At 36.5% G+C, this 25,717-nt stretch overlaps 1 protein-coding gene across 1 annotated transcript in view; it reads left to right on the forward strand.

Annotated features, from left to right (window-relative positions):
- Positions 1-587: 587 nt before the first annotated feature.
- The window catches only part of CDH19 (cadherin 19), a 72,483-nt gene continuing 47,353 nt past the window's right edge, over positions 588-25,717 (forward strand). The window contains exon 1 of the mRNA XM_065630240.1: positions 588-709. The gene's annotated coding sequence lies outside the window, so the exon portion shown is untranslated. The remainder of the gene's footprint in view (positions 710-25,717) is intronic.

Consider the following 25,717-nt stretch of genomic DNA (forward strand, 5'->3'; position numbering starts at 1 on the left):
TAGCAGACAAAACTTAGTTTTCTTAGACAGTTGCAAGAAAACAAAATTATTTATTTAGTAAATCACTCAAAATATATAAAAACAGACTAATACCTTGGACGTGTTTTTTTTTCTGAGCATGGAGATTTTGTAATTCTGGAAACTAAAGTATTTGAAAAAAAAAAAAAGGCTGGAGGGCAAAAAACAGACTGTAGAAACTCTCTTCTTTTACTAACTTTTGTTACTACTCTAAAATGATCACTCGTTTCCCTGACTAATCTCTAAACAGAGAGTATATCCCTTTCACTTGCAAAATACTCTCACACAAAATGAATTACCTTCCCACCACTTTGGTTACTTGCCAGGGAGTACTTTATTTTTTCCACTAGGAAAAAGAAAATCAGCTTGTATTTTGCTTGCTAGAGCCTTCTGCATTTTAATTCTGAACTCTGAATGAACATCAGAGAGGCCTTATGGTGTTCTGCACAAAAGTGCCTGTGTTCATAGTTTTACTCAGGGCACCCAAAATAGCATGGAGTAAGCAGTGTCACACTGTGAGTTTTCAAAACTAAAAGCAGAAGTGACTTACACTGCCAGGGAGCTGTAACTCCTAAAGCTTCCCAAGGATCTATGAAGTAAAAGAAAACTGCTTACTTCTCTGCATCAGATGTTTAATTCGACTTTTTATAATGTCCATACTTTAAACCTAGAAGGCCCTGATGTTACACAGGTAAGATCTCTTTTTTTCTTTATTATCTCCAAAAAAAAAACCACAAAAAAACAAACATTTAGCTGGATGCCTCTGGTGCAAGAATTACAACAGGCAAAGACAAACTCAGAAGCGACTCAAAACCTCTAGAAGGAGAAGTCCACTTTTCTTGTTTCCTCAGAGTCCACTGACTAACTTCTATAGCTGTGAAAATACAACTTTCTAAGTTGGAATTACCAGAGGAAATACTTACTATGCCTGTTTTGTGCTCAACCTGCACATTTAGATTTCCATGCTGATTATCAATCAATTTTTTGCAAGACCCCAACCTCTGAGAGACTCCTTGTGATGGCTTCATCCACACTCATGCAAGTGATTGTCACTAAAATATGTGTACAATTTCTGAGGCTGAAGAAGAGTCTTTTGTTTTACAGGAACACTCCTTGATTTGCTATTCTCCATTCTACTGTAGCAATAAGAATCTTCTTTTTTATTTTGTCTTAACATTATATTAACATTTCTGTTCCCATTTCTCTTTATAATCCCACACCTAGCAACTCTAAAATCTGTCAGACCACAAAAAAAAGGATGCCTTACTTTTATTTGATATCAAGTGTAAAATGACAACTGGCTAATAAATAAGATGTTCAAAGAGTTGGGCACTGTACATACTATCAAAATATTTGTATTGCATGTTTCTTTTGTAACTCTTCTAATAGGAGGTATAACTATAATTTATTTTTCATGTTCAGATTCTCCGATTAGACTGTAGTCAAGAAACAGCCAGTAGAATATAGTCCAGAGACATTTAGTAGCTGCTAACTGTTTACTAAAATTCTGAATCCCTCTCAGCTTGTCCATGCCTACAAATTATTTTGGTATGAAACTGGTAGGAATTACATGGATTTTAGATTACATAATTATTTTTAAATAGATTGTGATTTAGAATCAGTTGTGGTTGCAAAAAAACCTCCAGATAAACTTCTAATTTATACAAGGATAAATTTACACTAAGATGCAAAAATTGATCTGTGGACTCAATTTTAGGAGTTACAATGATACATTTCAATTTTTAGCATTTTTGTCTTAGAACTGTTAAACCAAGCATTTACATAAAATGAATATAAGACTGTGTCTGGATTTCAGATTTCCTGCTTTTTTAGAGACTAAAAAAAATACATAGGTTTAAGAGCTATTAGACATTGAAAATCCATTCTTAAAACTATTTTTAGGTAAAGGAGAGGGAGAAAGAGGAACTTGCCACAAAATACTCCAGGAAAAGTAGTTTAAAATTGAAGAACAAAGTTGCAATTCTACTACAGAAAGCCATGCCTTTTTAGAACTAAAAGGTAAATATTTTAACCTAGTGTTAGGTAGTTTATGAAATTATAAAGCACCTTTTACATTCAGAACTGCTAACATGTAGAAAAATTTTTAAATGAACTCAATATGATGCCTCTCTATTTTAGAATGCTTTACAATTACTAACCTGAAGTAGATGTCAGACACTATCAGCACATTTTTACATTGAAATAAGAAAGCAATGTATGATACAGGCTGATTTTAAGGATGTCTATGGTTTAGGCTACCTATTTCTTTTCATCATTGTACTTTGTTTTATTTTCTTTTATCCTTTTTAACTCTTTGGAGTGAAATTTTCATTATGTACTCCATCTCATTCACTATAAATGTATTTGGAAACTTCTTGCTTAGTTTTAATTAGAAAAATTTGGCTATTTCTTAAACCAGTTTAATTCAAAGCAAGTAATTTTGCCAACAGATCTAACAATACAATAGATGATACTAAATTAAAATATGAGTTGTTTTGTAGGTGAAAACTGTTATTCTTTTTTTACTTTGCAACTCACAAAAAGTCTTGATTTCTACCACAGGCAGTAGAAATGGGTTCCAGTATGGTTCCTGATTTTTTTCTCTATTTTAACTATATTCCCAAGCCCTTTTGTGCCTACATGATGTTAAACAGGAAAGTGTTACAGAATGTCTTCCTTATCCGTCCTTTCAATCTTCTTAACCCAGTACAATATTGTGGGAGGTTTCATTCCAGATCCTGCTAAGTAGGCAAAGTACATATCAATTACAGAGGAAGCTGATAAGGATGGAGCAATATCAACAAGACCATATGGGGCAGGCCTGGGAATACAATTGTGCTTTGACTACACAGATACAGGTTTCCTCTCCAGACCATATTGCCTGTAGCATTAATGGAATTGTAATTGCTAGTGCTAACAAGCTGCAACTGTTAACGATGTTTGCAAAAGGACATTACTCCCAGGCTTTTTGTCAGGCACATAAACACAGCGAAGACCTTGTAAATAGAAGGTAATATTAAATTAGAATCCCTTATTCCCAGGCCACTAATCTAACTGTTACATCAAACTCTTTTTGAGACAATAAAATTAGTAACATTCAAATAAACAACAAGACAAAGGATATTCAATTGAAAAAAAAAAAAGAAGTAAAACATCAATAAAATGTTATGTCTGTAATACAGTACTGCAACTAAAATATTATAGTACTTGAAACAAGTTACTAAAAATATCTAAATAGATAACTCTGAAATTTATATATTCTGATACACAGTTAAATTTGTGGAGGATTAATTCACTTTTGCATTGGCTTTTTTTTTTTTTTTTTCTGGCTTATGAGTGAAAGTTGTTGCAAACTTAACGTTGGTAACTAAACATCAGAGGAAGTGTAAGATGCCACTTAGCGTGTTCCTCTTTTACTTTTTACCTGGAATTATGACACACTGGAAGCGAAAACACGTCCTAGTAGCGTAAATGATAATATGTAAATAACAAAACAATAGTTGAATTCAGTGTGGCTGAACACTGTCTTCATATGTATCAGAGATTCTGATTCAAATCTAGCCAGGATAAAAGCTCTCTGCAAAATAGACTCTTTGTCACTATTTTACAAATCTTTAAGACAGTCAGGGGTGAATAAAATGGGTAGATAAAATATCAGTTTAAAGTTCTTGAAGTTTTATATTTTTTTGACAATTTTCTGTTTAAAGCCTTTTTTTCAACTATATTTAGCAACATTATATATTGTCATTATATGAACAAACATTTTAAAGCCCCTGCCCTCATTTTCATGCAGCATAAAGAAGGTTTGTGGCTCTTCATTGTTTACATTCTGGCAATTAAAAGGGACAATGCTTGGCGAATGGTAACGAGACTATGGTGTACACTCCTTTCTCTGCAGAGAACCTTTTCAGAATGGTGAATAGGATACATAGACTATGCGGAGAACAACTTACATGGCAATATGGTAATTTTTACCCCCCTGCAGTTCATAAGTTGAAGCAGGATAATGCCATCTTTCAAAACTGGCCAGAAAAAAAATAGGATCAAAAGACTTTGCAAAGAAAATTGCATTTATTCATTGCCTTTTTAACAATTTGAAATTGTTATGTGAGATTAAGATATCTGAAACAACATTTATCTGGGGATAGAAGAAGGAGCTATGTCTTATATTGCTTTCTAAACTGATTGTAGTTCACTGGATGTGGTCATAAATGAACAGAGCTCACTTCCTGGGATTTTCGCTCATCTTGACTGAATACAGGAGCCAAAACCAGTTTTTGTTAAACTGTTAATCTATGATTTCTGGATGATTGGAAGTGGTCTGAAAATTTCATGAGCACTCCCAACAAACTTCATAAATAAAACTGAGAAACTCATAACTCAGCAGCATATAATGATTTTTATGATCCAAAATACTCTAAGTATTCTCTGCATATTTTTTGAAATTTACTGAAAACAGTCATGCAAGCACACATGCCTATACATAAAACCATGCTCTGTGTTATGTGTGGGCATGAGGAGAATGAATGTTCAAATTGCTACAGAAGCTCTCTAGCAGCCTGACTCATTTGCACGTATTTTTGAGAAAATGGACACAGACTAGGAGTTGCCTTAACTTTGGTTGCCTTTTGACTTATCCATGACATTTGAGGTTATACAGAATGGGAATTTTTTCTCTAAATGGTGCAAATTCCTTCCCTCTTTCATTCTTCAGATGAAAAACACAAAAAGGCATCATTCTCCAAGGGTTTGTGAGCTGTGTCATGTTCACAATACCTTTCCCAGGCACCCCAGATTTCTGTGGGGCATGCAGAAAATCAGAGGGAAAAGATGAAGGGAGATACAGAGCAAACTAAAACTCCATCTTTGCTGGCAAATTGGAAAACAGTGCTTGTTTGCTGTCCTGTTCATTTTCAAACAGCTGTTCTCTCACTCTGTCTCTCTACACGAGGTGCAGATATCCACTGAAGAAGATTAAAGGCATCGCTGGTTCTTTTTTTTTTATATTATTGTGATAAATATGGGCTGGGCCAAAATTTACCCTTAGCAGTAATTCCCAATGGTAGATGAGCTGGAATGATTTATGTTACTTTATATCCCATGAGGTTCCCCTGGAAAATAAAAAGACATTTCCAGACAAATTAAGATGACAACCAGACTTAAAGAATGAAAATATGCTAAGTGTATTGGTTTTCCCCTAACATCAAATTTAACATATAAATTGAATTGGTTTCAAATGCCAGATCATTAGATAGCTGGTATACATGGCTATTTTCATAAAAGACTGACCCATGAAATATATAAATAGCATTTGGAAATGTCACATATAGAAAAACAGTGCTGATTGCTCAGCTTTTCATATGTATGCTTTCAGAAATGTAAGCAAATGTTATAGAATTAGACAAAATTTGTTGTTCCTTACATGTAATATTTTTCTACTCAATTCTTTACCTCAGCTATTTTTTTAATTGATTATCTTATGAAAAGTTTTTTCCCACTTAAAGATTATGGGAAAACAGAGCCTAAACTCAAAGACTGTCATGGCTTAAGACCAATTTGACAGTGTGGAGACTGAATGGTCTCAGATGCCTGAACATTTTAATCACAGCTATATGACATGACTCTCCTGGTCTGTGCTGGGAAAAAATGGTGCCCTCCAAGAGGAAGATCAGGCAGGTCAGCACAGCAGCCCCCACTGTATGGTGCACAGTCCAGGATACGGCCATGGGGGTCCCTGGGGTCTCTCTTGTACCCTCTTAGAGTCTTCTCACATGTACTCGTGGGATCCCTCCCTTATGTACCTCCAGGGTCTCTCCCTGAGCAACACCAACCCCATCAATTGCTGATTCCAGAGTCAATATCCAACTGAAATGGCCTGTTTAAATCCCCTCAGCATCCTGCGCCAGCCCGTGGACATGGCTGTGGCTGTGGCTGGGTCCCTCTGGGCTTTTCTCCTCTGCTGGTAGCTCCTGCAGCCATAGGGAGGCTGATTGCGCCTGAGGTTCTTCGCTGTTCTGGTGACGGGGCTGCTCCTCTGTGCCGTGAGGTTCACATCCTAGTGCTGCCAGGCCCAGCCATGCACATATGGACAGATAGCAAATGTCTCAAGAAATAAATCAGAAAGAGCAGCTAACATGGAGTGACACTGCAAGCTGTGTGCAATGGAAGCCTAATCCCCCTCAAGTGCTCAACACAGTCTAGATTCCGAAAGGTCCTCGCTTGACAGGCACAGCCGGTTAGTTCCACCACCACCATGCAAATGACCCAGACAAGTTAATGTCTGCTCTTAGCAACCCACCTTTAAAATATATAAAAAAAAAATCCTATTACATCGTGTCCTTAATATCACACCCCAAAATTAAATTACACTAAAATAAAAAAGGTTTTCTTAGCAGACAATATCATTTTTTTCCCTGCAAATAAAACTATTGTGTTAGAGGAAAATTTAAGACAAGAACTCACCCCCAAATATAGTGTTGGCAGATATGGGTTTGTTGCATGTATGAAGCGTTCAAAGAAACTCTGAAATAAAAATTTATAATCACATTTATGTGACATTTATGTCACAGGCTCTGGTTGTCATGGGGGATTTTAACTTCCCTGATGTTTGCTGGAAGGACTACTCAGCCAGTCAGCCTCAGTCTAGGAGGTTCCTCCAGTGCATTGACGATAACTTTCTGATGCAAATGGTGGAGGAGCCGACTAGGAGAGGTGCGCTGCTGGATCTCGTCCTCGCTAACAAGGAGGGTCTGGTCGAAGCAGTAAAGGTGGAGGGCTGCCTTGGTTGCAGTGACCATGAGATGGTGGAGTTCAGGATCTCGTGTGGCGGGAGCAGAATAGCAAGCAGAATTGCAACCCTGGACTTCAGCAGGGCCGACTTTGGCCTTTTCAAACTATTGCTGGGGGAAATCCCATGGGCAAGGCTGCTTGAAGGTAAAGGGGCCCAAGATAGTTGGTTAACTTTCAGGGACTGCTTCTACCAAGCTCAAGATCAGTGCATCCCGACGTGCAGGAAGTCAAGGAAGGGAGCCAGGAGACCTGCGTGGTTAAACAGGGAACTGCTGGGCAAACTCAAGTGGAAGAGGAGGGTTTACAAATCATGGAAGGAGGGGCTGGCCACTTGGGAAGAATATAAGGCTGTTGTCAGAGGATGTAGGGAGGCAACTAGGAAAGCGAAGGCCTCCTTAGAGTTAAACCTGGCGAGAGGGGTCAAGGACAACAGGAAGAGGTTCTTCAAATACATGGCAGATAAAACTAACACCAGAGGCAATGTAGGCCCACTGATGAACGGGGTGGGTGCCCTGGTGACAGAAGATACAGAGAAGGCAGAATTACTGAATGCCTTCTTTGTCTCTGTCTACTCTGCCGGAGGCTGTCCTGAGGAGCCCCGTACCCCTGAGGCCCCAGAGGAAGGCAGGGCAATGGAGGAGTCTGCCTCAGTTGATGAGGACTGGGTTAGGGAGCAATTAAGCAATCTGGACATCCATAAATCCATGGGTCCAGATGGGATGCACCCGTGGGTGCTGAGGGAGCTGGCTGAAGTCACTGCTGGACCGCTCTCCATCATCTTTGCCAAGTCTTGGGAAACGGGAGAGGTGCCTGAGGACTGGAGGAAAGCAAATGTCACTCGGGTCTTCAAAAAGGGCAAGAAGGAGGACCTGGGCAACTATAGACCGGTCAGCCTCACCTCCATCCCTGGGAAAGTGATGGAACACCTTATCCTTGGTGCCATCTTAAGACATATCAAGGATAAGAAGGTCATCAGGGACAGTCAACATGGCTTCACCAAGGGGAAGTCATGCTTGACCAACCTCATAGCCTTTTATGAAGACGTAACAAGGTGGATTGACGATGGCAGAGCAGTGGATGTGGTCTACCTTGACTTCAGTAAAGCATTTGACACCGTCTCCCACAGCATCCTCACGGCAAAACTGAGGAAGTGTGGACTGGATGATCGGGTAGTGAGGTGGACTGCAAACTGGCTGAAGGAGAGAAGCCAGAGAGTTGTGATCAATGGGGCGGAGTCTGGTTGGAGGCCTGTATCTAGTGGAGTGCCTCAAGGGTCAGTTCTGGGACCAATACTGTTCAATATATTCATCAATGACTTGGATGAGGGAATTGAGTGTACTATCAGCAAGTTTGCTGATGACGCCAAGCTGGGAGGAGTGGCTGACACGCCAGAGGGCTGTGCTGCCATCCAGCGAGATCTGGACAGGCTAGAGAGTTGGGCGGGGAAAAATTTAATGAAATATAACAAGGGGAAATGTAGAGTCTTGCATCTGGGCAGGAACAACCCCAGGTTCCAGTACAGGTTGGAGAATGACCTATTAGAGAGCAGTGTAGGGGAAAGGGACCTGGGGGTCCTGGTGGACAGCAGGATGACCATGAGCCAGCACTGTGCCCTTGTGGCCAAGAAGGCCAATGGCATCCTGGGGTGTATTAGAAGGGGGGTGGTTAGTAGGTCCAGAGAGGTTCTCCTTCCCCTCTACTCTGCCCTGGTGAGACCTCATCTGGAATATTGTGTCCAGTTCTGGGCCTCTCAGTTCAAGAAGGACAGGGAACTTCTGGAGAGAGTCCAGCGCAGGGCCACAAAGATGCTGAAGGGAGTGGAGCATCTCCCTTATGAGGAAAGGCTGAGGGAGCTGGGTCTCTTTAGCTTGGAGAAGAGGAGACTGAGGGGTGACCTCATCAATGTTTATAAATATATAAAGGGTGGGTGTCACGAGGATGGAGCCAGGCTCTTCTCGGTGACAACCAACAGTAAGACAAGGGGTAATGGGTTCAAGCTGGAACACAAGAGGTTCCACTTAAATGTGAGAAGAAACTTCTTCTCAGTGAGGGTGACGGAACACTGGAACAGGCTGCCCAGGGGGGTTGTGGATTCTCCTTCTCTGGAGACATTCAAAACCCTCCTGGACGCCTTCCTGTGTAACCTCACCTAGGTGTTCCTGCTCTGGCAGGGGGATTGGACTAGATGATCTTTCGAGGTTCCTTCCAGTCCCTAACATTCTGTGATTCTGTGATTCTGTGATTCTGTGATTCTGTGATTTCCCAGACATATTATACAAACTGGAAATGTAAATAATTCAAAATTCTGAATAACTGGCAAGTTGTCATATAAATAATAGATTTGTGCTTTTCTGTCCATTTTTTTTTTTCTGATAGATAGCCTCTCCAGAATAATAGCTGTTTTCCATGTGGAGAAATACTGCTGAAGTCTGAGTTACTATAACCTGATTCAGTCCATTTTGTTTCAAATGAAAAGAAGGCAGCACGGCAAAAAGTGTTGCATCATAAAAAAAAAAAGTGACTGTTTCAGTAAGATATCTGACCGTAAACCATGTTGAAAGAATTTCAGTGACCTTTCACAGACAGCAACTTCAGAATTCCAGGAATTCGTAATTTTTGTGTGTAGGTTTTCTTTTTTAAGTCTGGGTACGTTAGAGCAAAGCTTGATACACCTAAACCAGGGAAGTGAGATGAAACTACAGGCTCACATAGCAGAACCTATTGGAGAATGAATTGTTTGTCGGTAAAAGACTGAAATCGTATTCACCTGTAAAACATGAAAAATGTGTGAGTTTTCATATATGTATGTGTCAAAATCACAGAAAATTATGAAGTATGGAAATAAAGAAAATTTAGTTTTGCTTTGATATTTTTTCACATCCAAAAGAAACATGCTTATTTTCTTTCCATGCTATGACATTATATTTATGATTTGCATATGATAGGATGATACCATACTAGTATGACATTATGATAGTAATCATATTGATCGTAAATCATACTAGTTGTATGGAGGAAAAGCATTCTGGTAATCAGCTATGTTAAGCAGGGATTCAAAATGTGTGAGTAAAAGCTTCCTGAACTTTTTTTTTTTTTTTTTTTTGGTACACTGGAAAACTTAAAGAAATATCCACTCCTTTGGATAACATTATTCCTCTTGTCCAGACTAGACACAAATGGTTTCTAAAAAGTGCTTATTTTATGATTCAAAGTCACTCGTACCAAGAAAACAAATAGTGTATTTTATGAGAATTTCAAACACAATTTTATGGTAGTTAATTATCAAATATCTTTGTTCTGGTCTAATTTCCTTTACTGGAACAATCCATGTCTACCTAAAATACAAAACACATCTAGCAGAGGAACTGTGACCTACACTCCTAAATGTAAATTAGTACCAACATACTTAACAAGAGGTACCTTGATCTTCACTATTATTAACATGAATTCAGAAGTGAAAGAACTTGCTCAAACATAGAATATATCTGTGGGGATGGCAATAAGATTAAGAACACAGTTCTTCTGATCTGTTTGTAGATGCTTTTTAGGTAATTTAGTAGCTTAGGTTAATTGCAAATACCCTCTCTAGACAGAAAGAGGGTGATTTCGACTTCATAGGTTAGCCACCTTTCTTACAATGCAGTAAAACATAGATGCCTTTCTCTTTCCATTGATTCTTCAAAGTCCCAGCATATGCACATTACACTAGGTCTTTAACTTTCAGGTGATTAAATTAACAAATGCAGTCTCAAGAAAACATTGGAGCCTCAGGCTTTGTATTATTAAAACTAAAAATATTATCTATGCCATAAAGAATAATCATTCTCAGGCATGGAAAAAAATTAGATGAACTCTGAGGTTATTAGCAGTCCTATAATATCTGAGTCCATAGCAAACACTGTAATATTTCATCTTATAGTCACAATTTTTCAATAAAAAGGAACTTTATTCCATATTATGTTCTGTTTTTCTGGTAATAAAATTTTTTTTTCTACTTCATTTAGCAGTTTTATTTAGCGGGCAGTGATTCTAGGAGTAGAATTAATTCACACAAACACTACTAATTAAGGTAGTGTAATAAAATAGTAAAAAAGTAACAAGTAAAGCTAAAAAAAGGAAAATAAAACATTTTGGACATTGCATTGTATTTTTGGCCAAGGCTCTGATGCATCTTGTCAAAGTGACAGTGGGTACCTGTGGTGAAGTGCTAGATGTTTTTTACTTAGCAGAAACTGTGAATAAGTTTGATTTAACTGAGACAGAGAGGCTGCAAATTGATTTCTTGATTCATTTAGGACACAGTCAGAGGTAGCATATAGAAAACCCTAGAGAGAAGAGGACAGCATTAATGTTTCCTTCCCTAATAGGTGTAAAAGCAGTGGCAAGTTCATCTGTGTAAAAGACAATGCCTGTCAGACATATCGATTGCTTAATGCAAAGGAGAACTGTAGGTGACAGCCTCAGCAGCCTCTGATGGCTTGCTGCCTCCCGCAGCTGGGGGAAGGAGTTAACCAGAGGATGCTGAGCCAGCCCAGCCCCTCTGCCAGTCACACCATCAAGCTCAGGCATGCAGGATGCTGCTGCACTGAGAACAAATCATGGGAGGTTTATTAGTCATGGCCTGCTCAGTCTTGCTCTCTATTGTTTCATGATATTAACAGCTGGTTAAAAATTGGTTCAGAATTAGATCACAATTAATTAAAAATCTTGTTGAAAATTCAGATTTAAAGTTATATATTCTCACATCCCTCTCTCAAGAGAGAAAATAAATCGAAAGAAAACAAACAACCTTTTTCAAGTTTTGAAAAACTAAAATGCTAAGTTGTCTGGTTTTCATATGCAAAACCCAGCATTTTTATATTTAAGCACCAACTTCTTTTTAAATGATGGTAATAGAATGCCACAGAAAAAACTTTTTTTTTTTTTTTTAAGATTTCATTTAAAGATTCTGCACTGAAGTCACAATGACTTCAAGGCTTTTAGAGGGCATACCTCAGCTTTAGATCTTCAGGACTTCTCCATTAATTAGCTAACTATCGACATACATTGGTAATTTTGCATAAAGGACTGTGCATTTACTACTTTTTATCATTTATTTAAAGATGAACTACATGTATAAAGAAATGATTTTGTAGTATGTTCATTAAGTCACATATAAGCTGCTTAATTTCTAAACATAAGTTGGAGGTTTTTTTGACCATTACAAGGCCACAACCTGGCTACACAGCAATAGTCCACCAGTAATACTAATGGTATGTTAAAAAGCTGCCCTTTTTAGTGTCAGAACTTTTTTTACACTTTGAACTTCTGAAATACTTTTAAAATTTCAGTAATTGTATATGTAATTTGTTTGTGTTTTGTTTTCCAGTATTCATAATGCCCTCTAACTCTCTCATTTCTAAATCTGTGATAAAGAAAATAAAAATAATTATAATGTATTTCTCTTGTAACCTTCTTGCAGCTTACCCTTATAGCAGGGAAGTATTTTACCACGTTTTGAGATTAATTTGCCATCTGCTGATAAATTTAAGCAAAGCCTGTAGAGTTCAGTTTACTCCATTAAACTCAACCAAGTCAAAGACCTCTTTCTGTAATGAGAAAGCCAGGGAGAGTCTTGGTTATCAGATGGGTGAAGTGACTAAGCTTCAGGTACTTTCCCTTTTGCATTGGTCCTTGTATTGAGCCAATCTTAGTAATATTTATGTATCAGTTAGGAAAATGTGCTAAAATCTTATCAAAAGGCATTATCTTGAAATATTCATTTTCTTTCAGTTCTTTTCATCCCTCTGCTTCCAACACAATAAAAAAAAACTATTGCTTTGGGTATATTGTCTAAGCATTCTAAAGCTGAACAAGCATTTGGATTTAGATGTAACGAGGTTGAAAGTAGTTCTTAGACATTGTATTAGGAAGTTCAAAAAACCTGAACACTATACAAGAAAAAGCCCTGTGACGTCATGAGATTAACCTTAACCTTGAGAAGAAACAGCCCCATATTTTCTGAGAAGCTGAGGCCATAAATATGTTGTAAACAATCTAGTCACTCTCTTATCAGGCATTTCCTCCCTTCAAACTGTCTCCTCTATTGTACTGGCACAAGTTGTAAATAAAAATACTTTGTTCAATTCGTAGCATAAAAATTGTCCATTCAAACAAGAAACAACAAGAGGAGGTGACCAGGGGCAGCAAAAGTGGCTGGTGGTAGACAAAAAGGAAAAGCCAGGTTAAAGTTTTTATGCTACTGAAAAAACGTATGTTAAACTATAAGCTATGAAGTATAAACTATAAACTATCCTTTAAGAGGATTGCAGAAGAGCAAAGTAATCCTCTAAAGTGGTAAAAAGGAGTATGCTTACAATTCATTTACCATTTAGCACAGGTAGAACTGAATTTTTAATACAAAACAATGTTCTACTTGAGTGCCAGTGGAAGAAGTGCTCTTCAAGGTGAAGTGCTTACATTGCAGACAAATTATGTGGCCTGTATGTTGAATCAGTTGCTGTTTCCACAAAAATGATATTGTAAATCCAAATAGATTGAATTGTAAGAATCCTGATAACAGAAGATATTTTGCTTTAAGGTTACCTTTTCACAAAGCTTGCTTGGTCTCTGATCCTAGCTGTAAATATTTCAGCATCCAGTCTGATATCGATACTTGAAAAAATATCGAGTGATGTGAACCATGGATAAAGATGCTCTATTTTCCTGTTTATATGAACCCACTGGATTTCTATGGGGTGGGTTTGTTTTTTTTTTTTTCTGGTTGGTTGATTGGGTTTTTTTGTTGTTTTTTTGTTTGTTTATGATTCTATTTAGCAGACAGAGGTATTCTTTTGAAGCATTTCGGAGAATTTGATCAGCTTGGATTTGTTTTAAATAATGCTGTGTGCATTCTGTAAAACTCATCTGATACCAAGGACAGAAAATGGCAAGACCTTCCAAAAAGCAAATTTAAAAGACGTAGAATCTCTTATCTACTCCATGTTCTAGCTGGCATGTTACCTCTTTCCTTTTGGAGATTGTGCCTGAATGTTTCATACATTGTTTCCTTTTGTTTTACCTAATCCTTCCTGACACTATTTCAGCAATGAGTGAAGTTAACACAGTAGATTGATTGGTTACTCCACAGAGTAGAGCTTATTTTCATATTCTACAAAGAAAGCTTAAAATTCTTGTATTTATTTGTTAGGAAAAATACACAGTCTATCTAGTGGGGATTATTTTTGTTTTCACATTGATATCCTAGCGCTCTTTATGTGGATAACAACCCTGGCCCCTTCCCAGAGAGGAGGATTTCTGTGCCATGCTTAAGATTCCACAGCACCATGCCAACTCCCTGTTCCTGTTTCTTCTCCTTTGTTAGCGTACGGCTGCAAGGGTGAAATCGTGCAACAACATAATCAGTATTAGGAATGTACATTTTGAGTCATGTTTCAGTTAAGGGTGAGGAGGTCACAAAAGCAATTTGAATGAAAATGAGAGGGAAAATGTATGGAATTTGCTTTCCTAGGTGACAGTTGTTGGTAATAAAAGCAGGAACTCAGTACTAAAATATTTGTAGTGCTTTTTTGTACATTCTTCTCTATAGCCATACTGTGAGACAAGGGAGTAATCCCAGTTTATCTCTGCATGGATTTCCAGCCAGTTGTCTAAATACTTTAATATTAGGTTTCTTTAAACAAAGCACTAGTGAAATTATGATGTACTACTGAATGAAGTTTCAACCCAAGGTAACTGAGAACGTCTGTATACTGCAAATACCCCGTGTAAGAAAATACACTTCCATTCATTACACTGTGTCCTGGTTTCAGCTGGGATAGAGCTAATTTTCTTCACAGTAGCTGGTATAGTTTGATAACATACTGATGTTTTAGTTGTTGAAGTAGTCAAGAACTTTCAGCTTCTCAAACTGGCCTGCCAATGAGAAGGCAGGGAGCATACAAAAGATTGGGAGGAGACACAGCTGGGACAGCTGACCTCAACTGACCAAAGGGATATTCCATAGTATATGACATAATACTCAATATATATTTTGGGGGAAGAAGAAGAAAGAGGGAGATGTTCACAGTTATGGTGTTTGTCTTCCCAAGTAACCGTTTTGTATGATGGAGCCCTGCTTTGCTGGAGATGGCTGAACATGTGACTGACAATGGGAAACAGTGAATAAATTCCTTGTTTTGCTTTGCTTGCATGTGCAGTTTTTGCTTTATTTATTAAAAAAACTTTTATCTCAACCCATGAGTTTTCTCACTTTTATTCTTCTGATTGTCTCCCCCATCCCACTAAGGGGAATGAGCAAGCAGCTGTGTGGTGCTTAGTTGCTGGCTGGGTTTAAATCACTGCACGCTGGCATATGATGTCTTTTGTGAAAGCAGTTAAATAGATCTCTGGGATTTTGGCACTGATCTTCAGAGTGGCCTTTTAATTTTGAGTGTCGAGAGGACAGATATTTACTTTAAAATTAATACTTACTGTTGAAGGCTAAAGAGGTTGTAGTACACACAATATAAAGTTCTTATTGTCTGTAACACCCTTTAAGGGAAAAAAATACCTAACTGAAAAAAACATATAAAAACTAGTTTTATATCAGAAGTCCGGAATTATAGGACATCTTATAATAAAAAAAATTTTCAATAACATAGCTCTAAAATGTCGAAATGTCCTGAAGAGTAGTGAAGATTGGAGAAGGGAGATGAGAGGAAACCCATCATTAAGGCAGCTACCTATGTTATCTAACAGCTCATGAGAGCTTTCTGGACAAAGCAAAACTTACCTAAAATCACGAAAATATTCACAACCCTTCTATTATTGTATGAGACAATGAAACAAATGTACGATAGTGTCATATCTAGCTGTTCCCTGTTTTCTTTCACTTCTGTTAACAGTCTCATTTTTCTTTCTCTGAATAGTTTTCCACATCCTGTTGCCTCTCAGGCCATTTATCCTCTATTTACAAGTCCTGGGCAAGAATCTATAAAAGGACCTGAGCCACCTGTAACAATAAGAGATAGCTGTCATGAAACAAATTTTAAATCTAGAGATAAAGTCTAATAGCATGATGAGCAGTGAAAATCTACTCAGGGACACATATGGGTGTCAGTCTTATTTGAATTAAATGTGCAGGGGAAACTTTCAGGTTCAACACTGTGCTGAAAGCTGGCACTGGAATTAAAATGCAAGAAAAGAATGGAATAAAGCAACATAAAATACAATAAAGCTGTAGTGGTAATTCTCATCTGGGCTGTTCTTTTCACAACTGCAGGATTAAAATGAATAATTGATGTACTCAGGAATCTCACAAAAAAGAGCTACAGAATTCGTCAATATAGGGAACTGAATTCTACAGAATTCGTTCTCTGAGATATTGAATTTATAGGTAGATTCAATGATTAAAATATCTTTCTACCATTTACTAATGCAAAGTTCCCAAAGAATGTTTATGATGTTTATAGTATTTGCCAATGTTATTTAGGAAAGTTGCAGTGCAGCAGGCCTAGTTTACAATTTTAATCTACCCAATTGCTTGATGTTACATAAAGCAGAAGGTGTGGGGAAGGACAGTAAAACTGAGGAGACATAAAAATAAAACTTTTATTGTTCTCAGAGTTAGTGAGTGATCTCAAATCAATTCAAAGTAAAAGATGTTCAGTTTATGATCAAGAAACTGGGAAGCAGAGAATTGTCTAAACTAAGCAAATATATAATTATTTTTTATTAATTAATTTTGTCACATCCATCTTGACACCACCCAGCATGACAGTTAACTATGTCACACTCTTATTTTAACCCAACAGAATGCAGTGCCCCTAAATAAATCACGCTGCCCATGACAAAATGATGATTCATAGCACATTCTTCAAGAGAATTCTCCTTCAGTCTTGCTCTTCCACATCTTTCTTGCTACCTGAGCAGTGTCACTGCAAATTATATATGTGGACTGGGAACAATAGCAGTTGGCTTCAGTCCCATTGTTTTCATTAGACTGCAAAATTCAAAGTGTGCTGTCATCTGTTACTGTTAAATTCGTATGGCTTATATGGAGTATAGCAACTCAGTTTGGGGAAATTTTTCGAAATAAACTCTTAGTAAATTAATAAATTAATAACATAACTCGTAGCCTCTCCTAACATTGAAAACACTACTGCTACTATAACCTGACTTCTTGTTCCTTTTCATTCCCTTTTGGTTTTTTTGATTGGCTTACTATCCAACATACAACTTTTGAGATGGCATGGGACTATCAAAGCCCATTTTTCACTAACTAAGGAACTGACACCTAATTATTAAATATATATATATAATCCATTAACAGTGGACTTTTTACACCTAAATAATTTAAAACCATTACTGTCTGCAGGATATGAGTTCTGGCTTACATAAACTAGTGAATTAAGTCTTTGTCCGTTCAGTTACTATGGCAACTTTGTGGACTTCCCAGTTTCAGCTGGCTTGCAATGAATTAAACAGTCAGAAACTCCAAAAGACTACTGAAAAAAGGGGAATTATGTGGATGAAACTAGCTTTAAAGAAATAAGATATCCATAGAGACCTATTTCAGTAATTTATTTCATAAGAACTTATTTTGGGGGCAAATTTAAACAATGTGATCTAGTGAATCATGGCATCTTTGAGAGCTCACGCATATTTGTATGATTATATGCATTGAAGCTATCCACTCAGCTGAGCAGAAACCAGAGAATGCTCTCAGACCTGATGAAGGAAATAAAATGACTACAAAGCAGGCTTGCTGATGGCCATGTCCAGGACCAAGAAATGGCTTGAAAAGTATCCACTCATTTCAATGGACATTGAAGTGCAATTTCTTCATGATAAAAGTGCATGATCCACTGTGAAGGGATGAACTTAGAAAGACGTACTCAAAGTCTTATGCATCAGTTTCACAAAAAAATGTGCCTCTCTCCATGAAGAAGTCTCTTGTCTGCTATCCTGGGATTTTCTTAAAACATTACTTCCTAGAGGAAACTCCCCCACTCTTCTCATAAACATAGTAATTAATGCAGTGAGGGATGGGAAACACAATCCATGTTTGTTTTCTTGCTCTTCTCCATGAGTTGCAATCTGAATTTACAGAGCCGTATAGAAGTTACGAATATAAAAGATAATAAAATTTACTGAAGTGGTAATGACAGAAATTGTCCTGATCATATTTTGCCAACAAAACACTATACGTGTTTAATTTTTATAGGTGAGTTGCCAAGGTCTAACACTGGTTATTATGTAGTTGCTTCTATGTAAGAAGATTAATACAGAAAATGGTACAAAATTAGTTATAGAAAGTCAGTTTTACCCATAATATCCTTCCAAGTTTCATTTAGTTTTGTGTTGGTTGGTTTGGGGTTTGGTTTTTTGTTTGTTTATTTGTTTGTTTTGTTTTTTAACTTTACCTCATTACTTTGTTTCTTTGTCAAGAAAATTAATTCAGGAAATTAATATTTTAGCTTTAGACATCCTTATTTAAAAGAAACACAGGAGTCTTGAGCCTGTTAGTTCTTCAAACATGCATCATCTGTGGATGTTTGCTATTTGCAAAGGCCTCATATTTCTTCCTTAGTTCAACTCCCAGTCCTTCTGTCTCCTGCTTTTCAATACAGTTCTGCATGGATCTTTGAAATCTTCTCAGACTACTTCTGCCTTCCATAAACTCTGCTGCTTTCTTGGCTGCAAAACTTATTTTGGTATTACATATTGTGACACTTCATCATCAAGATCTGTTAATAATAATAATTTCTATAATTTTCTTAACCCAGTCTCTTACTTCCTTTGCTCCAGAGAAACCCCTTTGGCCATGCAATGCACTGCTGTAATGTCACAGCAGCAATGCACTACTTAATACTTTGCAAAGTTTGTTTCCTAATCACTGCATGAAAATCAAGTCTTGCATTTTATGCACCAGGCTCTTCTAGTCTCTTCTTGTCAATTACCACTCACCATGATTCCTACCCATCCCAGGAAGGATTTACTTTTAGTGTGAACTCCTCCTGCTTCTGCCACCCTCCTCCACTTGCTTCTTGGCTTAAGAACCAACTTCTAATGAAAGAAAAAGTAGGTGATGAAGTTTAAAAATGTTGAGTTTGATTATGCATTTTAACACTCTAGTAAAACCTAAAGCACTGAGGATACCTGCTCAGTTGGAAATACAAAAGCTGAGGCTACAAAGTATATCAGCGCTCTTGAAAAAGGCAAAATTGCCCTCTGAATGACTCACAGGGACTCTGTCTCAACAATATAATACAGCACAATTTATTTTTTACAATAGGTTTCTATGAAGTAAACTGTCAAAAGAAATCTGTACAGAAAGGTCTGATTGAGAGATAACATTGAACAGAGAAGCAACAGAGGCTAACACAAGTAACGAGGGGATAAAAACACAGAAAGATTAAAGAGAGGTAAAAAACTCAGATAAAGATGCAGTAAACTGTTATTACAGATGAGTTATAGTGGTGGAAACAGAACTGACAAGTGAGTAGGTAGTGCATCAATTTTAGGTGCAAGAAGAGAAACAATTTTTACATGAAGGAAAAAAGTGGAGACAGACCCTCCATGCCTCAGCTTCTCAGTGAGAAAAGAAAATTCAGTGCAGGTTAGGAAAAGAAAGAATCATGTTGTAGTAAGGTAAAAACTGGTTGGAAAATGACAGAATTGAATGAAAAAATTAAAAAAATAAAAGCAGAAAATATGGAGAAATAACAAAATATTTTTCAAGCTTCAAAGAGAACTGAGTGTCTGGTTTTCTTTATCAAGAATATTAGTCCAGAAGATAAATAATCTTATCAACTAACAGCAACAATTAGCTGAATTTTGAGAGTTACTTTAAAGTCTTCGACCATGCTGAATTTTTAATCAGATTTTGCACTGCTCTTACTGCACTATTTTCACCCTTTCCATCCCCCCCACCCCCCCAAAAAAAGTAATACACTTGAAAAATGACCAGAATTTAAGGATCTGAGATAAAAGCATTTTAAAAAGACAAAATTTTACCAGACGTTTCCGTGAGTGTTCAAAACACCAAAAAATAGCTAGGAATTTTCAAAGGCTACTTCCTACATAGGTATAATACATTACAAAAACCACTCAACAACACAATATGACCTATACAATGACTTTTTAAAAGGCAAGTTTCAACACAAATTCTAGCAGTGTTCCTGGCTTCCTAATTAATGGATTTTTGGTCAAAAGGGAACGTATATTTAATAAGAATGTCCCGAGATATCTTAATTTGATTTGAGATAAAGACTATGTTGGATCTTAATGGAGGTATAAATGGTATTTTCCCCCTTCATCTTGCAGTAAGAGATACATTGCATCTACAAAGTAGCAAGATGATAGGAGAAAGTGTAATTTTATTTTATGAATAAACATGGAAGTAGTGGACAAATTTATACTCTCAGATATCATAGGAAGAAAAAGCAACTTGACCATGAAGAGTGTCAAGACCTAGGTCCTGGATACTATGCAACTTAGATTTTTTTTTTTTTTTTTCACCTGAAACTATTCTCTGATATTCTGTTAGAATATAGGAATATTGGAGAGGTCTAAAGTAACTCATATCCTTTAAAAATAGCTTTAAAGTCAAGATTTTTTTTGAAGATGCAATATCAATAGCTAGAAAAGGCATTTTATTTTTAGGACTTTTTTAATGACTCTCATAAAATGTGATCCATTAAAAAAAATGCACAATTTGCAAATCTGATGGGGTTTATTGGACTACACTTGGAGTATTCCACACTTTGGAACAAAACAGAAAAGTAAATAAATCCTTTTCAAAAATCTTTGGCATGAAATTGATTATACAACACCTTTTATTTGGCCTGGGTGACCTAATGTTCTGTTCCTATCCTTTTCTGAATACCTCGTTGCCTGGAAAGTACTTACAAAGTTTAATGGAATCAAATAAGAACTGTGTTAGATTAATATATCTTTGGTGTATGAAACAGATTAAAAAAAGTATATATTAGCCTCCAACATAATTGATAGAATAAGTGAAGAAAGAGGATGTGCTCCTGGTAGCAGAGTAGAACAGTGAAATATTAAAAAAGAAATAAGTGAGAGACAATCCTCTGCTCATCGAGACTTCAGCAAAACTGAAATTGAGGTTAATCCACTGCAGGAGATAATGGAATATTCATCAGCTGAGAACCAGACTAAGAAAATAAAAAGGCAAGAAACAATATTATATTTTTAGCAAGTTTGCCAATGAAGTCTTTTCCATCTATACTTCTCACTATTCTGAAAACTACAAATATTCTGTAGTTTGTTGCCTCTGTCAAAAAGCAGGCAAATTCTACCCATTCCTGACTGATATTATCTCAACCTTTGTGAGGGAGGCGCATTCTTTCAGCATTTTTCCAACTGACTTCCGCTGTGGTGGTACACAGAGTGTATGCGTGCATGCAAGAGACATTGTCTGTTCATGAATTTAAATTGCATCTTTAAAATATATTAGGTATCAGAGTAAATTTTCTCTCTTATGATGAAAACTAATAATACTGTTAAAAGTAGTTGTTCCCTGCTTTATTTACCTTAATGTGTTTTTCTATTAAACAGAGCACAAAGTGAGTTAATGAAGATAAAAAAACCCACTTCTTTTTTTTTTTTTTTTTTTTTTTTTAATGTGAAAGTATGGTTTCTTTAACTGCCTGTAACTGACTGTTTTTATGACTATTTACTTTACAAGTGAGTCCTGGTAAGTTTCCTCAGATATGAAATTTTGAATCTGATTTCAGTCCAGTTTCCCATTGACATAGACTGAATGATTTCATTTAAGGGTGTTTTTAATTTATCTCATTTTATGTGGAAAATTGACTCTAAAACCAAACTCACCAGTTTAACAATAAGTCATATTGCAGCAAAAACCATCCGCTTAGCCGAAATGTTAAAGCTTCTTTTTATCCTTGAGCATTTCATGTTTGGAGGAATTAAATCTCCTCAAAAACCATGGGAAGGGTGAATTCATTGTGCAATTAGTTTTCATGTATGCAAATAATTATGAATGAAAGCAGAGAAAGGAACCTGAATCTTAAAGAGAGTTTTGGAGCATTTCATGAAGTGCCTTCCTGAAAATCATTTGGCAAACAGATTCAAGTGTGAATCACAGAATGTGGTCCTTTACATCGTTATGCTGACAAGTGGTTCTTCAGTACTGAGTGGTATCCTGCAGAGCCGAAAATGTTCCAGTAGGATTTGCCCAGTGAATCAAACATCTTGTAATTGGATTTGCTACTTGTCTACAATAAAAAGCAAATGCCAGAAGGCAAGAATTTCTGTTTTTACTGTGTACATTTGTTAGTCTTTTTAATCAGCAAAATATTTATGCTAAAAAACATGGGTTTAGTCATCATTTTCTATAGCACAAACTATCTTAAAAATAAATAATAGTCGTAGCAAAGGAAAGCTACAATTAGATGTAAACGTTTATTTATTTTTAGTGTAGACAGTGCAGTGTTCCACAACTACAGGAATAACTGAATCTAAATTGATTTCTTCATCAGAATAAAATTGCTGAAGCTATTGATTGACTGCAGAAAATGATTTTTTTTTTTTAAGTCTTTCTTATTTTCTGATGTTCCAGATTTAATTTTAATATTGTCTTGGTACCAGCTGAAAAACGGTAACACAAACACTCACAGCGAAAATTTACAGTAATATCGGATTGCCTCTGGCTCCACCTATGTGTGGTGTTTACCTTCATCAGCACTTGCAAAGGTCACTGCTGCAGAATGAAAGAAGTCTGGCAGAGTCCTGCCCACCAGAAGTTTATCCTTCCCCACACACTCTATTCATTTGATCAGTGACTCTTTCTTTGTGGGCTGTCCCATCTTTACCGTACTGTTTTTAAAGGAGATCAAAGGAATTTCTCCTTCTGGCTCAGGCATGACTGAAGTGTTTGAGGGTGCACTTTCACTTCTATGTAATATGATTGATAACAGTGAGTGAAAAAATGATTTCATGTTTCCAAAATCATGAGAATCTTTGTCCATAGAATCACAGAAGTGGCAACTGTCACTTAAGGGAAGTCAAACATAAGAATGCTGAACCAGATCCAGAAATATAGAGCTGGTCCCAGCTGCACATATCTCCAGCAAACTGCATATCAGTAACCAGTTGCTCAGTTCTAAAAACACTAGTGGAACAGTGTTGAAAAAGGCAAGAGACTGGCTATCTCATCTCCGTTAGGAAACAGGTATTGTGCAACTGGGTTTATGTGACAAAGTTCTAATACAATAGCACCAATAGTCACTGGCTTTTATTCAGAAAAAGGCTCTTTCTCCATGTTGGCTTACTTGCATCTTTTGGTGGTTAATATAACTCCACTAAGGGAATGAGGATGACCTAAGATACTGTGGTGTGAGTTGTAAAATGTAAAATGTCACCCCATCCTCTGTACTATCTCCTTTGGCTTGTGGGCTGAACAGGGAACAGTTCTACTGCTTGTTTTCTTCAGTCACTGCAGGAAATCTCAACCTCCACTTCTGACCCCTTTCCCCTTATTTAAAACAAATGTTCCTACTTTTCCCTACAGTTCCTAAAGGTTTTTAGTGGGAGACATAGGATTTGAAGAAATAAATATCACAATTTGGTACTGCAAAAGATGTTTTGAATCTCTAATATAGACAGACTTCCGGCTGCTGCTTGTTATACTTTGAAGACTCAGATTTTTGTCATCTGAAATGGCATCTGGGCTTTTTCTAGAGTGTCACAGATATTCTAGGAAAATACTGGGGTCAGGTAATATGTGTAAATACACTACCTGGAAAGATAATTGGTAAACCATGAAAAAAATAGAAATGACAGGAATTCTAGTCAGTCAGCTCTACACTGATTAAAATCCACAGGCTTAAAGGCACTAATCAACTTAGACGTTCATTTCTCTAAAGCTATTTTGTCCATGTATAACTGACATACAATTAGTCCGGCAATTCTATGTAATAGTCTGAAGGCCTTCCCTAATGGTGCAATGGCGTATTTACAAAATGAAGAAAATAAGATACCAATTAGAATGAAGGGAAATTTATATTGAATTCATAATATTTAAGTAATTGTTCTCCATGTAAGTGAAGTGTCGGGTGACTAGTGGAGACACATGCAGCTGTACTATGTTAATATGCACTACCAATGAATATAATTTGGTCAAATGTCACATCGAGATGTACATGAGAGAAGAGACTTCTCAAGGTTAAGTAGTAGCTTCTAAAATAACTAGTTGTACAACAGCATAGAAAGACTATAATTGATATAGCTCTAATCGATTTACTGGAAACATTATTACATTTTAGATGTTACTTCTGATAGACACAGCATAATTAAATTCAGCATACTTGTTAGATGTAGCAGTCCAAATTTATTGAAAAACAAAAAAGTATGTGAAAGACCAGGAAGTCAAAGAACACTAAATTTAAATATTTAGATTCAATACAAATAACAGCTAAAATTAAAACAATGTTAAACACTACACTAATCATAAAGAAAAGAAATCAAACAGATAAACATAGACTGAGAGGCTTTATACAAAAAGTTACATACAGCAGGAGTGGTATCAAATTTACTCATTCACAAAAATCAATCAATCCATCAATCAACCAGTCAAACAATCAATCACACAGTATGTATGCATGGTATATGACAATTGAGATATTCAATAAAAAATTTTTTGCAAATTTTAGTCCTTTCTTCCCACTGTTGCTTTTTATCAGTTCAGTTAAATGTTACTGTCACAATAGTGACTTCTCCTGTGCCAGTCTGTGATGATAGTTATCAATGGAACTAGAGGGCAAATCCAGCATAACTGGAGCTAAATATGCCATATTTGTCCCTTAGGGGGTTAGTATGCCCTTTTCTAGGGTCTCCAAATAACACACTAAAAATACATGAAGAATGGAAAACTCACATTAAAAAATATCTTGACACTGGTTACAAATGATCAAATCACAGCTAAAAATCAATGAAAATGGTAATTAAGATTTTTGAACATACCAAAACTGTTAAAAATATTATGTGCCTCTATGTGAAATTCAGCAATGGCAAGGAGCAGCAAGAATAGGATTAACTTCACTACTTTGTACACTCTGGAAGATTTTGTCATTGTTCTATACAGAAAAAAAAAAAAGCATTCAATTAAACTAGTTGATATATATGATTAATTCTTTGGGAAGTAATATAACCTAGGTGTCTACCACATTGTGTGATATCTAAACTGATCACTGAAAATAAGCCCATATACAGTCAATTCTGGAATGAGAATAGAGCAGCAGCTCTATAATACACTCGGTAATTAGCTACATGAAGTACAACTAGGACAAATAGCCAGTGGACATAGTACAAATGAACAAATGTATAGTTGAAACTATGAAAGTTTCTACCCACTCACATGTTTTCTAAAGCAGTAATCTGTAAGTGTTAGTTACAAATACCCTTCTTTATCCTATTAATTGAAAAATAAAGATAGCAACATACGAAAGAGACAAATTTCACTGTAATCATAATAAGGCCAATGCATGAAATAGGACTTGTAACTGAAACATTATGTTAGGCCTCTGCTTGAGATAAGAAATGTGTTTCAGAAGCTGCATTTTAATGAAGTAGGTAGGCTTACATGAATTTTTCCACTTTGTTGTTGTTTTTGTTTGCCTGATGTTATTAAAACAAGTAAACATAACATCAAATTCCACAAATTGAATGTCTTTCCGTCTGGCATTTTTGTTTCTGCTCAGTACATTCAAGGACAGAGAGTTTTATTTTTCTCATGAGTCACTGTTTCAAAATCCTGCTGTAAAGTAGGATCAAGTACACATATGAGATGGTCCTAATGGTCTCTAGTTAAGGAATATCTACCATGTCCCTTGTTACCATGTTCCAGTGATTAAAAGGCTTTACTTATATAATTATGGGGGGT

This window comes from Caloenas nicobarica, chromosome 2, assembly GCF_036013445.1.
Source record: "Caloenas nicobarica isolate bCalNic1 chromosome 2, bCalNic1.hap1, whole genome shotgun sequence".
Lineage (NCBI taxonomy): Eukaryota > Metazoa > Chordata > Aves > Columbiformes > Columbidae > Caloenas > Caloenas nicobarica.